The 15255-nt window shown below is 37.1% G+C and overlaps 1 protein-coding gene across 3 annotated transcripts in view; it reads left to right on the top strand.

The window, feature by feature from the left end:
* The window catches only part of LOC105253298, a 132317-nt gene that overhangs the window by 104764 nt on the left and 12298 nt on the right, over positions 1-15255 (top strand). The window contains exon 1 of one of the 3 annotated variants that reach the window (XM_011261267.3): positions 7637-8900. The exons of the other annotated variants lie outside the window; for them this stretch is intronic. The gene's annotated coding sequence lies outside the window, so the exon portion shown is untranslated. Of the gene's footprint in view, positions 1-7636; positions 8901-15255 lie in introns of those variants that run through there. 3 annotated transcript variants of the gene reach the window in all.

The following is a 15255-nucleotide window of genomic DNA, read 5'->3' as shown; positions in this document are numbered from 1 at the left end:
TTCTACGCTACATTTCCGTTTACGCAGATTGTCTAGATAAATTTTGTATGGTTCGAGATCTTTATTAGCCGATAACAATAATTTATTAGGCAAGCTCTCATTTTTTTTCTCCGCGTTTCAAGGAGGATTCAGCTGATTATGTCAATGTTTTATTCAAAGTTCCGTACTTTAAAATAGTACCAATCCGATTTGATATATATATGAATATATGAATGACATTTTATTTTTATGAATCTTCTTAATTATTAATTGTATATCGCCGAAATATATCTTATTCTTAGAAAAGAAAGAAAAATAACGATAAAAATTTAATTTTAATCATAATTTGCGAAAAATTTGTTGATTTTATCGAATGCATTCGTATTTTTGATTCGCGTAAAAGCGAATTGCACGTATCGAATAACAGAGAGAGGTAGCCATAATTGCCGCTTATTATTATACCGCCGCGAAAAAATAGTACGTTGTCCTTTGTTCCCTCTTTCCGAGGTCGCATCCGCGAAATCGTTCCGCCACAAGCCGCTTTTACGAGCTTTACAGATTCGAATTTCCGACCGACAAAGGAGCGTTTTACAGACGTATTTAACCTATTTCTCTCTCGGGGCGATTTCCAACGTTTCAAGCTCTCCTGGACCGCACGTCGACTATCTTATCCGAGCGCGTTTTTACGTTCTTGCACTAACGAGATGAATGCTCAAAGCGCGAGCGGAACTCTCGTAAAAAAATATTGTGCACCGCGTAATATTTGCATGACATCGCTCTTCGTGTTCGTTTTCTCCTTTAAAAAAAAATTTAAAAAAATTCAATTTTTACTCGTAATCCGGGAATTCAATTTCCGATGAAAAACCGCGCAGTCCTAATTACGCGAGTTACAACGCTCATACGGTCCGCAACGTCAAATCGTTGTTTTTAATATCCCCACGACGATGTATCGAAGATATATATACACCCGTACATCCGACCGGACGTACACACACGCGCATCCGTAATTAATTTGTCAATAATATCTCATTCGACCGACGCGCGCGCGCTCGTCCGGCTGGGTTTTGTCCCGCAACATGTATACCGCCGGCCATTTGCGGTAACGTGCCAAAAAACGCGCGAAAACTAGCCGCAATCCCGTGTTTTACCGTCGCGAATAAAAACGCGCGAAAGTTCTCGTCTCGAGCGAACATCAGCCAAACTATTCTATTGTACTGTTTCTATTTCCGCGTCATGTCCGCTTGGTTACGATACATGTCTTTTTATCAGCCGTTGTTGTATTTATCGAGCTTACCGAGAATCATTTTATGAAGCAAGGGAACAATAGTTTTTCGTAAAATGAACGTTCGATCTCGGATGTCTCCGATTATATCGGGTAATTTGAAATTAACGCGCGTTGACTATTTGACGTAATTCTTGACAGGACATTTCTTAATAAGTGCGAAAAATTTTAGGAAATTCTTTGTCGAAAATTAAGGGTTCCCTTTTTATTATAATTTTGTTTCTGTTCCAATTTTCTCCATATTTACTCTAATTTTATTTTTATTTTAAAATTTAATTTCTCGTAATTCGAAACTATGCTATTTAGCATCGTGCTGTGCACGATAATATATTTTATTTTTTTTAATTATTGATTTTATGGAAAAAATAAAAGAAAGAAAAAAGTTTCTAAATAAATCAAACTTTTTAATGTATATTTTTAGATGATCATATTCCGGCCCATTAAAAAGTTTTAATAAAAAATTGAGTAGGAGTTGCTAGTTTCATCTCCTTATAACATACGGGCGGCTGAAAAAAAATATTAATATGTAACCTTTTTACTAGTAGAAAATATCTACCTAATTCCATTTCTTTAACTTGTTCCAAATTTGAGAAAGAAATAAAAACCAAATTTTTACTCTCATTTTTGGAGGAGTGCAACTCGACAGAAAGGGATGTAGGAGTATATGTTTATATGAAAAACCCCCCTTAATTTTCGACGAAGAATTATCTCCTAAAATTTGTCGCACTTATTAAGAAACATCCTGTATAATTCGGATACAATACATTTGTAATAAGAAAACAGCAATACATTTGTAATAAGAAAACAGCAAATCTACGCAGGTAGTTTTTCCTGGAAAAGTATCGTAAATAATTTGTGGAAATCGGTCATTCTCTGTAATAGAAACGTCTAACGGAGGGAGATGTTATTTGTACTTTATTCGCCTTCGCCTTTTTCTCGGAAGAACGCAATCTTGTTGGTCGCTCGAGCGATACGCATGGACACGTAACAACGTTTATACGCGTCGCTGCGCATTCGCTGCTTCATGCCGGATGTAAACCGGAAGTAAAAATGCCATACATCTTGCGCCCCCGCGAATGATACATGGGATGCGCGGTTCTTCGGCGACGCGCAATTGAATCGTGCTTTATGCACTCGCGTTCCTCGTCGCTCGTCCGGTAAAATTAATCGCTTTCTGTACTTATGACAGTTCGCCATGCCTTTTACGCGATATTCGCGAACGAAACGGGAAAACAACAATGATTGCGACGACATGAGACAAGGGGAAAGAGAAGGTGAATAAAATATACTATTTCTGGACGAGAAATGGACCGACTGCTCGCGGTACAACAGAGATTAATTATCGGACCCTGCAAATTGCCGAGGTTGCGTAATCGAGGGAATCAGGCTGAATTTCCATCAAGCGAGTTTAATTCTCGAGAATATAAATGACTTTGATATGTGTGCGAATATGACAAGGTACACAATGTGAAATGCTCGCAATAACAGATTCTGAATTCAATGCTAGTTTTTGCTGACAAATCTGGGATGTTAAAGAATCTTTTTCGAGGAAAAATTTTAAAATAACAGACTATAAAGTCGTATTATTTAATTACATTTTTTTAAATTAATTTGTCAAATTATTGTTTAAAGAAAAATGACTTTGGAGTTGTCATAGAATTTATTTTTCCTATTAAGATTGAGAATATTGATGCTAAAACTCTCTTATTTTTATACATTATAATTATGATCTTACTTATAATATTATAATAATATAATATAATTAATATATAAATTTATAATTAAGTATGATAATAAAATGATGAATTAAGTATGATAATATAATTATGTCATTATACGTTTCTGTGTAACAATTTGTACAAGATGCGTTTACATAGCATATAAAGTTGGAAGATATTTTCAATCTGCGGTCACAATGCTTTAGATTAATCTGTTGTATACTATCGCCATTAACATTTTGGAACATTCGATGATGTGTGATAATCTGTTGAGCGCGGCGCATATACAAAGTTGTAAAATGTATTGCTCGTTATCGTCCGGCAATACGAATCGTCTATTCCGGCCGATGTAGCCGCGAACTCGCGTTCTCTTCCGTTCCGATTTCATTGATCGCGAAATCGCGAAATCGTGCACGAATAATATGTGCACCGTATATACAAATAAAGCGCTCTCTCCTAGAAGAATGAGATTAAGCCAATGAAAATTTATTACTTTTACGAAACTGTGTTCAATTTATAGTGTAGAAAATTAATCGAGTCACTTAAAGTCTGAATGCGCGTTTCGTAAGTAAATTCTTATATCGCCCGGCGATATTCTCGATGTACGCATATCGTTGCACACCGCGTCTAACTCTTCAAGCGCGGCCTGGATGGGGAAAACGACGTTACACCGAGTCTCTTACGTTCGACATTTGCATTTTTCAAGCCACTTTTCCAGACCGGTCCTCGCGCTCGCTCGCGCTTCTAAAGCGACAATTTTGCGATCGCGACTGTTTTCATTCGCTTTCGAAATGCAATATGTTTCGAAAGTGCGCTGGGCTTGTGCCGAGGACTCGAGCCCATCTCCTCCGCCTGGCTGGGTGCGATTGCGCGCGCGCGCGCGCGCACACATACGCATGCCGCCTTCACCGATGGCACGTGCTCGACTCGAGCAGAAGCATGTGCATGCCACTGCATGTGCGGTCCGCGCGAATTCCGCTCTCGCAGTTGCGTTTCGCGCGTCCGCGCAAACGGGCGCGTTCGTCTACGCTCCCAAGTTATTGCACTTCTGTCGACCCCCCTCGCTCTCCCGCGTGTCGTTTGTCTTGCGTTGTCGAATTTGCGCCGCGTGTGTGCTTATTGCGTGGCGTATACGCATCAAGAATTATTCGAGTCGCTTAATTTCAAGGGCTCTCGTGAACGCCATTTCGAAAGTTTTGTTAAAGTCGATGCAGCCTCGCAAACTTTGAAAATGGATTTTTTAATAACACTATTCGCAAAATAAGCTTCCCTAAATCGCGAAAATATCGAACGTGTTTATGCAAAATGCTACCTTACACGTGTTAATTTTATTTTCATTTTCGACTGTCTAAAACATTACAGGATAATTTATAAACACGTTTCAGAATGGTCAGATAATTAATGCTGCACTTTTCCAAGCTATCAAAAATAGATTCTCGTTTGAGAATATTTTTTTATAAAAGATCTTTCAACCTGATCTCGTAACACGTAGAATTATGAGGTTTTCTTCTCGCCTTTGGAAGAGATTTGCCGGCAGACTTTTGCATACGCATTTTTTTCCACGTCATGCTTTCCCCAGAGATATCACGTGCGCGTAGAGTCTTGTGGAGATAGTGGAGAAAAGAATAAATTCTTCCGTTGATGCTCGCGAATTTTTCTATCTGGTAACGGGAGTTTGTAACACGGCTTGAATCTATTCATATTAACGTATCATAAATATGCTGATGTGTTTTATAAACATTCAAAAGAGATTCATAAAAAGAAGTAAAAAAAGAATCCATAATAAATATAATATGCAAAGAAAGTATTGCAGGAAATTAATTCGCTAATCATGGTTGTCAATAATGTAAATTTGCATCGTAGAAATACTGTGAGATCGATAACTTGGTAATCTAATCATCGTCTTCTCCATTATTTCTATTAATTTGTTATGCAAATTGTAGCTATTGAATAAGAACAGGATGCACGGGATTCAAAAGACTGTTACAGACTATTCTCATAAAATATGCATTATGAAAGCAGCGATCGATAATACCATGAATGTTGCAAACGGGACAAAAGTGCTTTTGATCGATACATTCATGAATTATTTCTACGTACCTTCGAGATGCTTTCCACGGCGAAAAATTTCGGAAACGTCAAGCAAGAGTGAAAAGCATCGACGCGGAATGCAGAGCAGATGAGTATACTTTTGATAGATTAGAGTATTGGAATTATAAATAACTCTTTAACGCTAGTAAGATAAAATTTTTTCAAAATGAGACACTGATAGATCGATTATGTATTTGATAATTGTAGAAAGAAATGTTTTTATTTAAAGAATTTATTATCCAAAATAACAGCAAGAGGAGTGATTATGATGAATAAATTGTTACTTTTTTAAATCTTGTCAAAACTTATATTTTTTATTCTTATTTGATATTAATATTTATTAAGAAATTTTTTATTTTTATAGTTTCGACACATCAAATATTAAATTACATGTCGAGAATCTCCTGATTTTCTCAAAATTATTAGAAAAACATATTACTTATTTATTATTATTGGTAGAGGAAAGAGTAATAAAAAAATATAATTATAAAAATTTTATTGATATTTTTTCTCACTCCTCTCGTTACATCGACAGCTGCAATTTTATTAACAATAATCTTATTGCAAGGAATGCGAAATGCAATCATTAGAGAGAAAGAGAATTTATACGTGTCACATTTTTAAAAGATATCCATATAAATATGACGGACGGTGTCGACTGGTAATGGACTTTCAATGTCCATAATTTGGCACAGCTATGTGGCTGTATAATTATAAATTAACTTTTTGACGATCGATGGTTGATAACAGTGGATAACGCAACATTAATTTCTCAATTAATTTCTGTGTGGGCGAATAGTTTATAACATTTTCTTCTTTTCTCTATACTGTTTTCTCTATACTGTTTCTTTTCTCTATACTGAGTTTTAAATTTTCGTATGCAATTATTGTGTCTTCTTTCGTTCTTCGCAAATAAATATAAAAACTTTCTATAAAATATTAATAAATTTATCATAAAAATATATATATTATTATGATAAAATATTTATTATTGATAAAATATTTTAGCGACACAAAAGAATTAATAAAAGATGTAAAAATATCTTAGAAATAGTAAAGTGAAACTTTGATAAAAATTTTATCGGACAAAATGAATATCATGTTTTTTTCTGAGAAAATTTAATAAAGAGATTATTTACTCCCCTTTCTTCTCTTTCCTCTCTCTCTCTCTCTTTCTCTCTCTCTCTCTCTCTCTCTCTCTCGATATTTTCGTTTCAATTTTACTTGTCGACGAAGAAGAAAATGTCACGGGGGAAAAGTATAACTTTAACGTCTTGACTATTATTTTTTTTATTCCGCTTCGTTAGTCGCTAATTAAACGTTGGCCCGGTATGCAAAATAACGTACAATACGTACGTTCCGCGATCCACGAGCCGCGATATAAACGCGAATATGCATCTTGCGCCACGCCTGTTTTGTAGCTCGCGGGTGCGCAACAAAGGAAAGTATAAATGGGGACTTACGAGCGATGGTGGGCTGATTTATTGCTGAATTGACTATTCATCTCCTTCACCAGAAGAACCTCCGCGCGTAAGAAGTCTCGCGGTCATTAGCCCGCACGGCAGAAACCCCGTCGTCTGAGCTGAGAAAGAAAATGAGACAAAAAAAAACGAAACCCCTGTTGCTCCCGTCGGTCGTCAAAGAGTTAGCGGGCAGATTCGCAATGGAGATTCGAGGAGTCCGGTTCGGCCTCCTCTCCTTGTTCAGGCCGTATTAGAATCGCACTTGGAACGGAGCTGAAATCCCGGGACGAAATTAACGCTAAGAAGAACCGGATGTTGGCGGTCCCAATTCACGGGATCGATGTCGCGGGCTTGTATGTGAGGAAGACAAAAGTGGCTCTTTTAAACGGGAAGGAAACTTGAAAGACTTGGTTTTTTTCGTGATTTCTCCCTGCAATACTCATATATTGTTCGAAGGCTCATGAATATTGTAGAGTTTAAAGAGGTTCTTGGCGGGATCAATGGTAGGCGTAGCTGGGGAGAGAAGAGATGCATGGCGCATTTGCACTTAATTAACGAGGCTCTCCATATACGTTATTACTGACACGCGTAGATAAAGAATGAAAACAAGGATGCATTTAAAGTCTTTGAAATTTACATTTATTTTCATTCGCGGAATCCTCGAGTCCGTGTATTTCTTTATCAGAAAATTTCGTTTATAATATTCATTAATACTCATTAATATTCGATATTAAATATTCTTGTAATACACATAATTTTTCTTCAACCAAAGTTTTGTCAATTTGTATTTAAACAAAGGATAACATTTTTTATTTCAACTAAGATTTAGTAAAATTTATTTTTATAATTACTTTAATAAATCATTTCCAACGAGCTCAAATATTTTGCGCAAAAATATAAATTCGAAAATATGATATTTAAATTACAATATATTAGAAGATTATTACATTAACAATATAATCTTGATACTATTTAATAATTCCCGGCTGTGCTTTCCTCAATCGCTTATATCCTCCAATATAATATAAAGATATAATCCTCAGTTGCACAATTTTCTTTGCTTTATATTCGAAAATTACACATGTAACATAATTTAATTTAATAATGAAATATTAATACAGCAAGTCGATATTTGAAAAAAAATGACAGAATAATTTTATAACTATTGAGAGTGCATCGGGAGGTTAAAAGAGTGCATTACGTTGAACTTCTATCGGCGAACATTGACGCGCGCGATCCAAGGGGGACGCGCAACCGTACGCGAAAAAAAAGCGGGCTCCGGGAATGAGAGAACGGCCGTACAAAAGGGATTTAATTGGCACTAGGCCGTGGATCATCGTATATGCGTCGCAAATGTCGGGCTTGTTCGTTCATTCGCGCGCGAGCGACGACGAGTCATCGATTGACGACCGTAAAAGCGAGCGGCACTTGGCACGGAAATCTCTCGATGTTTAATTCTCGTTATCCGTCCTTTCATCCATTTCCGCTTCATCCCATTTCCGTTTCCTGTCTCTTTGCTTTTCATTTCTGCGGCGGCGATTGCATTAACCGCCGTTCAGTGATGGATTTAGGCTTAGAATCTCCGTGAAACGCACGACCGCGATGGCAACATCCGATTAAGACGAGATATCCTTTTCGATCACGATGTAAATAAAAGAGATGTAATGGAAAAGGTAAATTCCAAAAATTCGATGGAATAGAAATAGAAGATTTATCTCGAAAACGAGTCACGTTTGAAAATAGAAAATTTATTTTTAAAAAACTCCATATATAAATATCGAGAACATTTAATGCATTATTATTTTTGAGATCGAGCGTGCGTTTCTCGCACGCCAAATTTGATTTTCGCCTCGTATATCGCAGGTAAATTCGAACGATTGCCGGAAGAGAATGTCATCAAAGTTGCGTAAATCCGTCACTGAATCTATCCTCGCGATTGTGTGTAATATTCTTCGCGCACACACTATCACGCGCGGATGCGTCCCGAGGATGAGATCCTCTCGCGGCAAATTTTGTCCTTTTTTTCTTTTCCCCCGTCCCCCGTCGAATCGCGCGCGTTGATCGTCTTCGTCGAAGGAGAGACCGGGAATATTCGCATGTACGATGCACTCTTGTTTATCCGCGCGAAAGCTTTTGGCGCGCCTCCTTGAGAAGGGCGTCGAGAGAGGTCGAGGTCGACGCGCTCTGATAATAAATGATGTTTTATCTGTCGTGCGATGCCCGGCGGATATAGGCATGTCGACGGAAGGAAGAGGAGGGGGAGAATTGTAACGCGACGAGGCGTCAATCTGCTTTTTCGTTCGCGCAGGGTGCGACAAATCACGTCGAGGCCGCACTGTCGAGCCGCTAATACAAGTATAGAAGAAGGTAAAGCCATAGATATGTTAACATAGTCTGCTTATAAGGTAGTGGGAAGTGTCCTCCTGAGAGAGAAGCACGAGTTTACTTGGGTTTTTGTCTTTTTCTGACACGCATGATGCAATTTCGAGTTATTAAAGTCACGCATACTGGTACGTTCATTAAAAAGACAGACACACGAGTAAATTCATGTTATCCTTTTCTTTCAAGAGGACACTCCAACTTCGGGCTTTACTGTCTTATAAGCAGTCTATGTTAATATGTCTAAAACTCTTTTAATTTTCAAGTGTTTATTATACGTGTACTTAAAATATGTGTGTGTGTATATGATTATAAAATGTATTTTTTATTTTTGTCAACAATTTGGAATGAATTTTTTCCCCTACGAAACTATTATTAGAATCATTATATATTTTTAATTTTCAACATTAAGTATCTTGACAAGGCATAAACTTTTGAAGTAACAAGTTTTTATACTCGATTAAATAAGGAATAGAATTGTTTATTTATTTGTGCCTTGAAGATTAAAACAATGAAGTGTAACTAATTTTTTTGTTGACTATACTATTTGATACATCATTAAGATGGTGACATTTTAATTATAGAAAGAATTGATCTCACATTGATTAAAGATTTTATAAATGTAGCTTGTGCTGTGAATATTTTATGTTACATTGTAATCACGATATCTGGAACAAGATCTGAAGGAAATAAATTTAAAGATTGATTTTTTCTCTTTCTCTCTTTTATTAGAACAGAGTGGAGAAAATTTAACGATCGAGCAAAAATAATAATTTTTTATCGATCAAAAGATACAATATATAAATAAAGTATCGAATAAATTATAATGGAAAAGTAGTTTCGACATAATAAGTAAGGTTTATAATATCTGAAATCCTATTTATCCATCGTGTAGAATAAACGAGAAGAGATATAAAACAAGCGCGATAAATTCTATCGGAGACGTACCTGTGCAAAACACGTGCATTTCCGGTATTATTAATAACATTTATCAAACAGCACAATGAATATTGCCGCCTGTGGCAGAAGGGATATCTATTTCCGGGATATATAGTGGCCGATGTCAAATGGTCGAGAGTCTGTTTTTTGCGATCGTCGAGCGATATCGACGAGATCCTCTCACAGGATTTACGAGCGTTCGGCTCGATAAAAACGCGAGAGCCGTTTGCCCTTTTTTTTTCGGAAGGGTAGAACGATGGTCGAGCGGCGAACGATATGTTTTCTCTCGCTGTTAATTCACCAATCGTTGAAAGCGAGCATCATAATTTCCGTTGCCGCGCGTTCCGCCCGGAGCGATATTTCTTCCGCGTTTCTCCTTTGTTCAGTGTCGCGCGCGCGACAAAGGACGCCGATAATTGCAAAGCCCTGTACGTGGTCGTCCGACCGATCGTTTTCGCGTATGTTTCGCTCGCGAACAAACGACAATGCCGACCCGGCCGCAATGGATATAGTTACGGACGGTGCTTAATTTCTGCGAAATCACTGGCCGCACTCTTATGATTTTTCGGCCTGTTAAGGGGGCGGGTTTAATTCTCGACGGAAAAGTAATCTACTTTATTTTATACCGATTTTTTTTAGCTAAAAAAAATTTTTTTTTTTTTTAACGAACAAATCGAGCCTCCCCCTTTGTTGGGAGAAATTAATTTAACGAAAATAAATTTATATACAATGTTAATAAATTTACGCAATGTATGTATATTAAAAACAATAATTTAACATACTGTGTGTTTATAGAATGTATTTTTGTATCGATACAGATATTGGAGTTTTATCATTTATTTGATATTCGATATCGTAACGTGTAGTTTTGTTTTTAATATGGTTATTTAAATTTGTCGTCGTATGCATATTTTGAAATTGTGTATCTGATCCTCTGCAGACGCAAATTTACACAAAAAAGTTATATATTAGATACAATTACGCATCCTTGTGCAGCCACTAATTAAACACTGATTAAGTCAACGATAGAACAGCATTCTAATACTAATGCTTGTACAATGGTCACGTGTTCTCCCTCAACTTGTTACGCTAACTCTGATAGTTAACTCTTCTTGCTGTTCGAAGCAATTGTAGGGGATATTGTCGGTGGCACGAGATAAGGCGATTACGGCTAAAGGATCTAAAGAACCAGGTGTCGTCATTACATGGAAGAAGGAAAGAAAACGTAGTTGAACTTACGTAGTAGTTACATTGTGTTTACTTGTTTATTCGAAACTTCAAACATTCCATTTCTGTGTAAGTTCTCTGGCAAATGGTATATATGTACCTTGGAATAAATAAGAAAATAAACATTAATTAGGTAAATAAAAAATCTCTTTTTTTTTTATCATATAATTTGCGAAATCTTTCATCCAGGATATTTCAAATTTCTGTCTGGTAGAGATTGACATTTCTGTTTTCAATTTTATTTCGTGCAGGAAGAAGGTTTCATAATGCGAAGCCTCGTCATTTTTAATTACCGATTCGACGAAGATTAAATTAGTATCACGACACATGCACCGAGATTTTATTTAAACAAGCCAATTTATTCGCATGTTTGTCTTCGCGACCGTGTAATTAATTCCTCACGTGTGCGTGGTTTTTATTTTCTTTCTTTTTCCTTTGAAACCGCCTCCGAGTGAACTCCAACGAGAGTTGACCGGCGACACGCGAACGAGTAATTTGCGCGTTAGGCCGCACCTTTATCGCGTTGTGCGTTAATATGCCCCTCGCAATCAGGCATCGGTCTATATTAAACGCACTACGAGCCGTCGAAATGACTCGGTAAATTATCTACAGAGCCCTTGCTCGCGGCTGGCGGTCGCAATTCGCAAATCCCGCTAATTACGACGAGCTTGCACACGCACCGGGCGATTAATTAGACAAATTAATTTAGTAAACTGTTAAGAGCGATCATCGCGATGATATAATCGATCGACGATGCGCGGGAAGTATCATCTGTCATAACATGCTAATTGATGAAGTCGATATATTAGATCTCGTAAATTGACAAACGTCCATTTTCATTAATGCGAGAATAAAATTGTGCGCGCGATTGATGTTTACAGAATCAGATTAATATTTTGATATAATTTATTTTCTTTTTATAAATGTCCATTTATGCATATCGCGAAAGTGATGTAGTTTATCCGCGGTATCGCAATCTTCTCGACTAATTGTAAGTCTACAGAGAAGATATACGTGTACAACGGAGGCGGAGATATGACGACAAGGTATTATTGATTTCTGTTTGATTGTATACAAGCAGAACAATAATTGGCCGAGACTCAAACACAATCCAAATGGCAAGCCAAAATGTATTACCATACCGTAATGAAAATTGGCCGTTGCGAGGATTGTCGTGCGGTCACCTCTCCAATAAGATCATGAAATTTGTTAATAGTTTGTTCTGGTATTGCTCCGCAAATTACCATTCCTGCTAATACTCGTTGATTCGTTCGCGAATTCTGGCAGGAATCGACGAATCGATAATTCTTTATTATTTTTTGAAAAATGATTTCCTTCCCCTTCGAAATAAACTAACGTGCGCGATGCGTCTACCGTCAGCTTATTTTTAGCAATAACGATAATTAAACAATGTTCAAATTATTATAATAAGTCAATAAAGACAAATGTTTCATAAATGCATATACAAAAAAGTTCTTATAGTATCCTTATAAAATATATCTTGATAGAAACTAAATTTTTTTAACAGAATCATAAAGTATACCGTAAAACGAAATAGCGGAACTTTATTGTATCAAGTAAACGACGTAGTTTTCTTCCTCGAAATATGATTCGTATCGCCATTTTGTCTCATGAAACATAAATCCACTCAATTTGCGACAAAGTTAAAGGAGAGTACTTTAACCGATTGTAGAACATAATGTTTTTTTTTGTTGCTTTTTAACGTCGCGATATACATGTATAACGATGAATAACTCCCGGCGAAAGGCCAATCTCCATTGTTTCGGCTCCTCGCAGGTACGAAGCAGGTACATACTGTTTGACCGCCCGGTATTTGTGGAAGGATTGCGGGGGGAGGGGGGGCGAGTCGATTGTTTGCCCGCTCATTTAACGGTTGGGAGGGCCCGAAGCGCGCAAAACCCGAGCGAACTTGACGTTCAGGTGACGCAGGTGAAGCAACGCATACGACACAGGAACCGGATATGAACCGGTCCCGATTGCCGCGTGATAAGTCAGACCGTAGCTGCCCTTCTTCTTCGTAGCTTCGGTGGTAATTTTGGCGATTATCGCGTTTTAAAATATATTTATATCGGAAATCGAGATCGGTATTCATGGCAGAAATTATATACTTGTAGACGTACTTGTAGACGTGAAAATCATAAAGTATACTCTTCGATACCCAAGGACGAAAATTCAATCTTTGAAAAGGATGATGATAGAAGGAGCAAGATAAATTTGCTATTAGAATTTGCAATTTTTTTAAACTTTTTCCTGATTTCCCCGGAGGGCTTTCTTTCCAGATATTTTATAGCTTCTATAATATTCAAACATAACAGCCTCGTTTCCTCCTTCACGATTTATGCATAACGAGGAGAGTATCGATCGTTAATTCAATAGCTGAAGTAAACAGTATCTATAAATTGAATTTTTCATATCTATACTTGATATCGATATGATATTTATATTTGACATTTATATCACGCGATCAAAAAAAAAAATAGAAAGAGAGCAAGCTAAATTTAACAGTATGTATCAGAATGCCATATATGGGTGAAATTTGCAAACTTTTTTATTTTCTTTACACGTTTCCGAAAAACTTTTTGCTAAACTTTTATAACATTTCGAATAGTCTTCAATTTATGTGCAATGAGGAAAGCATCAAACATTAATTCAACAGTTGAATCGAACAGCAAGCGTTGTCATCACGTTGATTAGAGCCCACATAATGCGAAAGCATTTTTACGGTTCACAGACAGTGTCTGCACAGGCTAGACAACAGTGTAAGTGAACCGTACTTGCCGTTTCCGGCGGGCGGGTCTGTTAAAGTTAAAAGGCTGCACTTGAGCGCGTCGCACAGCAATACGACCTTATATTTCTACCCTTTATGAGGATTATCCGTTACCGGATTTCTATCCTTTAATCTTACAAGACGCGTCAGTCGTCGGAAGTTGAAGTCTTCTTCTGATGTCTCATACACGGTATCCAAGAGAAACATATATCTTTCTACAATCTCATTAACGAAACGTATTTTTGAAAGTAACTTTCCGTTCAATTCACGAAGTAGAGAAGCTCAGCAATTTTCTATTTGCCATAATTATTAATTTTCATAATATTATGTAATTAATATTATTATGATGCTAAGAGAGGGGAGGAAAATATCGATATTAAAAAGTTCAGAAAGGATAACTCAAAGAGCTTTTCAGGCTTTTTTGAGACTTCAACGAATTAATTTAATTTCCATTTTTTTTATTTTACTTGTTATTCTTCTAAACACTTCTGTATGAGATAGTCTATTTTGATCAGTTTTATAAAATCAACTCTTGGGAAGGATGTCTTCCGTGGCTTTCACTGGTTCTTACAGTATGTATTTACTCTTGCAACTAACTTACTAGCAATATCGATGAGTTGCTTGGGTAAACTTGCTAATGTTTACTCTCGCTGGCAAGCACGCCGTACTAATGATTTAATCACATCTGTGAAGCAACGCTGCCCCTTTGGCATATTGCAACGTTGTTTGTATACATTAATCACATTATACGAAGTGACTTCTTAAATTTATTTTTAAATCTCGGACGTCCTTTTGTTACCACGATGTCTGTTGCAATCGAGTAACATCAGCACATTTCCCTGGAGTCGTCGGGTTTAGTAGGTGACCTACTTTCGTCGCTTTAGAAGAATGTGCAGCTGGATGCATTATTTAAAAATGAACGTGCAGGAGAGATACGTTGCGTAAGGAGAATTATTTAGTAGTAATATATGCCACTTTTGCGACAGTATTATAACTGCATAAGAATTAATATCACATTAAAGTATATAATTTTTTTACATTATGAGTTTCGTAATCAAATTACTTGAGAAGGAATAAACCGCAAATTGCCGTTGCAGAATAATTCATAGGTGGCAGAGACGTATGGCTAGCGTATGACCAACTCTACGAAGACAAATTTACATCCTGTCCTGCGTAGCTATCGTGCAACACGCGTATAGGCGTGTATCTATCGTATAAAATCTCTCAACGGTTTCGCACACACGTGTATACAGGCGTATTCAGCAGATGCTATCGTTTCCGGGCGATAGGGCGGTCGAAATTACGCCAATTTTAGGCAAGTCGCTATATATCGCCAGCGACAGCTGCTTATTTTCACGACGCGCTATCGGAGAGGGGAGGGCGAGGATA

Source organism: Camponotus floridanus, unplaced genomic scaffold, assembly GCF_003227725.1.
Source record: "Camponotus floridanus strain SB8 unplaced genomic scaffold, Cflo_v7.5 scaffold22, whole genome shotgun sequence".
Classification (NCBI taxonomy): Eukaryota; Metazoa; Arthropoda; class Insecta; order Hymenoptera; family Formicidae; genus Camponotus; species Camponotus floridanus.
The sequence above is the reverse complement of the archived record's forward strand: the minus strand, read 5'-3'. Positions and strand labels throughout refer to the sequence as shown.